Consider the following 5,730-nt stretch of genomic DNA (forward strand, 5'->3'; position numbering starts at 1 on the left):
AAGATGGGGTTTTACCATGATGGCCAGGCTGGTCTTGAACTCCTGACCTCAGGTGATCCACCCACCTCGGCCTCCCAAAGTGCTAGGATTACAGGCGTGAGCCACTGCTCGCAGCCACATTCTTTATTTGGAAAGAAACAACTGGCAAGCTTCGATAAGGGCAGAAGCCACGGCAGATATGACGATGAAACATTAGAAGATTTCTATTGAAGATGGGAATGGGCAGGAATTCTACCATTATCATATTAGAGACTTTGTTTCATATTGTTTTCAGAAGCATATTTCAAATGAATTAAAAATTCAAGTATTAAAAATTTTCCATAAAGGCACTAGAAGGTAGTATAGGAGAAGCTCTTTTTTTTTTTGAGACAGAGTTTTGCTGTTATTGCCCAGGGCTGGAGTGCAATGGCGCAATCTTGGCTTACCACAACCTCCACCTCCTCAGTTCAAGCGATTCTCCTGCCTCAGCCTCCTGAGTAGCTGAGCTGGGATTACAGGCATGCGCCACCGCACCTGGCTAATTTTGTATTTTTAGTAGAGACGGGGTTTCTCCATGTTGGTCAGGCTGGTCTTGAACTCCTGACCTCAGGTGATCTGCCCGCCTCGGCCTCCCAAAGTGTTGAGACTATAGGTGTGAGCCACCTTGCCCGGCCTGTTTTTTTTTTTTCTTTCTTTTTTAAACAACCTTGGGGGTAAAGATGGTCTTTCAAATAACTCTCAAACCACAAGAACCCAAAGAAAAGATGGACAGATCTGTCCTCATAAATATTTTAAAAACTTCCATTTATTGAATGATGCATAATTAAAGCTATGTGTCAAATAGCAGAGGGAGGAAGTGTTTTCACAGAACCATAGGAGAACCATAATATATAAGGGGCTCCTTCAAATTACAAGAAAAAGTAAGTCAAAAGGAAAAGGCAAACTTAAGGCAATTTACAGAAAAAAAAATGACTAAGAAACATTTGAAAATTATTAATCTCACAATTAGCGAAAATGAATAAATACAACGATAATATGCTACCTTCATTCCCCAAGTTCCCCAAAATATTCAGCTGATGGAAGTGTTCATTGTTGTAACCCTTTGTGGAGAGCACTTTGGGAGTATCTCTCAAAACAGTGATGCTCAGGCTAGATGCGGTTGCTCACGCCTGTAATCCCAGTGCTTTGGGAGGCCCTGGTGGGAGGATTACTTGAGGCCAGGAGTTCAAGACCAGCATGGGTAACATAGCAAGACCTCATCTCTACAAAAAATAGAAACAAATAGTGTGGCATGGTAGCATATGCCCATTCAGGTCCCAGTTATTTGGGTGGCTGAGGTGGGAGGATCACTTGAGCTTAGGAGGTCAAGGCTGCAGTGAGCTGTGTTTGTGCCCCTGCACTCCAGCCTGGGTGGCAGAGTAAGATGCTGTCAAAATAAAAGTAAAAATAAAATACAACAGTAATGCTCACACACATTGATTCAGCAACATATGTATAATGTACATGGATATTTATGACAGCATAGTTTACATTAAAGAAAATCTGAAAATAGCCAAACTGGGAAAACTAAAAACAACTACCAAACACTTATAGTGCAGTGAGAACTCTGCATCTGCAAAGGAGAGTCAGGCAGTGCTAGATGTATTGACACAGATGATGTTTCTAACGTAATATTAAGTAAATTTCAGAACAATATGTTTAATACAATCCAGTATATGTGAAAAAACCATAAAAGATTCATAGTACCTATATGTATAAATAGATACACACATATAGAAAAAGTCTGGAAGGGTCCACTATGAACAGCTAACCACTGCTTTCGATAAAAAAGTATGATATGCTTATGAACGTGACATGTTTTCAGAAAAAAAACCAGTATGCTGTAGTGAGTCTCAACCCTATGGGGCCTGAGGAGAGATGAATGGAGATTTTGACTTTTGTACCCTGTATGCCTCTGTACTGTTAGAATTTTTAGATAGTAAATGTACATTTGTAGTGTAAAAAATTAATTATAAAAAGAGAGAAATGTGCCGGGCACGGTGGCTCACGCCTGTAATCCCAACACTTTGAGAGGCCGATTATACATGAATTGACCTTAGAAAGACCAAAAAAAAAAAAAAAAGAGGCCGAGGCAGGCAGATCACTTGAGGTCGGGAGTTCAAGACCAGGCTGAAACCCTGTCTCTACTAAAAATACAAAAAATTAGCCCAGCATGGTGCCGCATACCTGTGATTCTAACTACTTGGGAGGCTGAGGCAGGAGAATCACTTGAACCCAGGAGGTGGAGGTTGTGGTGAGCCGAGGTTGCACCATTGCACTCCAGCCAGGGCAACAAGAGTGAAACTCTGTCTAAAAAAATTTGGGGCCAGGCGAGGTGCTCACGCCTGTAATCCCAGGACTTTGGGAGGCTGAGGAGGGCAAATCATGAGGTCAGGAGATCGAGACTATCCTGGCTAACACTGTGAAACCCCACCTCTATAAAATAAATAAATAAATAAATAAATAAATAAAGAAAAAAAATTACTTTCATTAATGTCAATTAACTTCATTTGCTATTCCTTTCCTTAGAGAAGTTGCCTGCTGGGCCATCAACCCTGGCTGCTAAAAAAGGAATCTGAGTATAGGCAGAACTCAACTAAATGCAAGGTTCTCTTGCATTTAGTGGAAATGCAAGGAAATTTAGTGTTTTTTTTTTTTTTGTGGTAGAGACAGGGTTTCACCATGTTGGTCAGGCTCGTCTTGAACTCCTGACCATGTGATCTGCCTGCCTTGGCCTCTCAAAGTGCTGGGATTACAGGCTTGAGCCACTGTGCCCAGCAGAAATTTAGTGTTAAAAGAAAAACTTGCAGAGGTATTGCTAGCTGGTTGAAGTCTGCTGTAGAGTATGATGGGATATTATGAAATTTCAAACTCCAGAGGTAGATTTCTCCCTCCCATCCCAACATTTCCTCCCTCCTGATGTGATTCTAATGAGTAAAAACAAGAACTAAGTTCAGGTTGAAAAGTCATTAGGAATATTTCCACAATTCCTACGTCACTAGTGAGGGTGTCCCTTCCCTTCCCCTTCTCCTCCCTTCTCCTCCCTTCTCCTTCCCCTCTCCTCCCCTTCCCTCTCCTCCCCTCCCCTCTCCTCCCTTCCCCTCTCCTCCCCTCCCCTCTCCTTCCCTCCCTTTCCCTCTTCTTCCCTCTCCTCCCTTCCTTTCCCCCCTCTCCTCCCCTCCTTTCCCTTCCCTTAATTTTATGTGTCAACTTGACTAGGCTAGGGCATGCTCATATAGCTGGTAAATGTTATTTTTGGGTATTTCTGTGATGGTCCTTCTGGAAGAGATTAGAATTTGAATCAGGAGACAGAGTTAAAAAAAAAAAATCAGCGTCATCAGTGTGGGTGGACATCATCCAATCTGTTGAGAACCCAAATAGAACAAAAAGGTGGAGGAAGGGCAAATTTGCAAGCAGCCTGAGCTGGGACACCTGTCTTCATCTGCCCTCAGACATCAGTGCTCCTGGTTGTTGGGCCTTGGGTCTGGACTGGAACTATACCATCGGCTTTCCTGGGCCTCCAGCTTGTGGATTGTAGATTGTGGGACTCTCAGCCTCTGTAATCACGTAAGATTATCCCTCATAGTGTCTTTCTATATATCTGTGTACAGTTGATCTTTGAACAACACAGGTTTGAAATGATGGATCCACTTTTTTTTTTTTTTTTTTTTTTTTTTTTTTTTTTTTTTTTTTTTTTTTTTTTTTTTTTTTTGAGACAGTCTTACTCTGTCGTCAGGCTGGAGCTCAGCTGTGCTTTCTCTGTTCTTTTCTTTTTTTTTCTTTCTTTTTTAAACAACCTTGGGGGTAAAGATGGTCTTTCAAATAACTCTCAAACCACAAGAACCCAAAGAAAAGATGGACAGATNGGGATGGAGTTTTGCTCTTGTTGCCCAGGCTGGAGTGCAATGGCGTGATCTTGGCTCACCACAACCTCTGCCTTCAGGTTCAAGTGATTCTCCTGCCTCAGCTTCCTGAGCAGCTGGGATTGCAGGAGCCCACCACTACACCCGGCTGATTTTTGTATTTTTAGTAGAGACAGAGTTTCACTACGTTGGCCAGGCTGGTCTCAAACTCTTGATCTCGTGATTAGCCCACCTCAGCCTCCCAAAGTGCTGGGATTACAGGCATGAGCCACCTCGCCCAGTTTGATGGACCCACTTATAAGTGGATTTTCTTCTGCTTCTGCACCCCTTCGACAGCAAGACCAATCCTTCCTCCTCCTCCTCAAGCCTACTCAACATGAAGATGAGGACGAAGACCTTTATGATGATTTGGTTCCACTTAATGAATAGGAAATATTTTTTATCTTCCTCATGATTTTTTAAATAACATTTTCTTTTCTCTAGCTATCTTTATTGTAAGAAGACAGTATAACATGCACAATATGTGTTAATTGATTATGTTATCACTAAGGCTTCCGGTCAACAGTAGACTATTTGTAGTTAAATTTTTGGAGAGTCAAAAGTTGTATATGGCATTTCGACTGTGGAGGAATGGATACCCTAGACCCCGCATTTTTCAAAGGTCAACTGTATATTCTATTGGTCTGCTTCTTTGGAGAATCCTAATATGCTTCCTTTCTCTCTTTTCCTATTTTTGGTCTTGGGCTCCTTGAAGAAAAAAAGGAAGGGAGATTAAAGTGACGCAACTGAGATCCATGGGCGCAAGTTCAGAGGCCAGTCTCACAGTGTACGTGTATTTCCTTGAATTTCTATCACCCTTAGGTGCACTGTAATAACCTCAACCCCTCTCCAGGCAGCCAGCCAGGTAAAGGGAAGAAGCTGGGACGAGGGACTGGGAAAGCACCCAGCTAAAGGACGAGCCCAGCGGGAGTGTCCAGACGATCGAAGTATAAGATTCAGAGTGGGGAGGGACAGTGGAGCTGGCGCATTGCCACGGAAGACCAAACAAAGTGATATTTGGCAACAGAGGAGTTGCAGAGTTATGATGCTAAGTGGCCCAGACAGATTTGATAGCAGCCTCACTGAAAAGGTAACAGTTTAGGGGTGCTGTGGAGGAAGGGCCATCTGATGTTGGCAGATATCAAAACCTCAACTGAATAGATTTGGTTTTAAAACAGAATAATGGAAGTCTCTATGGGGAAATGGAGGAAGGGCCTGATCTACATGCTTATACCTTCCAGGCAGCGTAGGCACCGGGGGAAGTTGAAACGGATGCATGGCTGTCTGGAACTTTTGGTGCACATACCAGAACCGGGCAGCAAAAATTAATCCCCACCCACCAGCTGTAACCTGAGCTTATCCATGTGTAGCCTGCTTTTGTTTACTCTTGCGAGGGACCGGGGTCATGGTTGAGAAAGGTTGGGAGGGGCATACCTGTTGTCTGGGGTCTTCTCCAAAGCAGAGACCAAGCATATGTTGTTGCCAGACGTCCCACGCTTATGTCCATTCCCCGGAAATATTCTTTTCTGAGAACATTTAAAAATGGCCATGTTGAATGATTTCTCCAGAAGATGTGTTGGTTCATCAGCATGAAAGAGTTCAGAAACAAGAGGAGGAGGGGATCTGCCTCTTCTGAGTGAACAAAACACTTTCCTGATGAATAGCAAGTCAGTTTATACCATACTTTGTACCGTAAGAGTTAAATCCTTGTTTTTTTTTTTTTTTTTTTTTTTGAGATGAAATCTTGCTCTGTCGCCAGGCTGGAGTGCAGTGGCGTGATCTGGGCTCACTGTAACATCCGCCTCCTGAG

This window comes from Cebus imitator, unplaced genomic scaffold (assembly GCF_001604975.1).
Source record: "Cebus imitator isolate Cc_AM_T3 unplaced genomic scaffold, Cebus_imitator-1.0 Scaffold303, whole genome shotgun sequence".
Lineage (NCBI taxonomy): Eukaryota > Metazoa > Chordata > Mammalia > Primates > Cebidae > Cebus > Cebus imitator.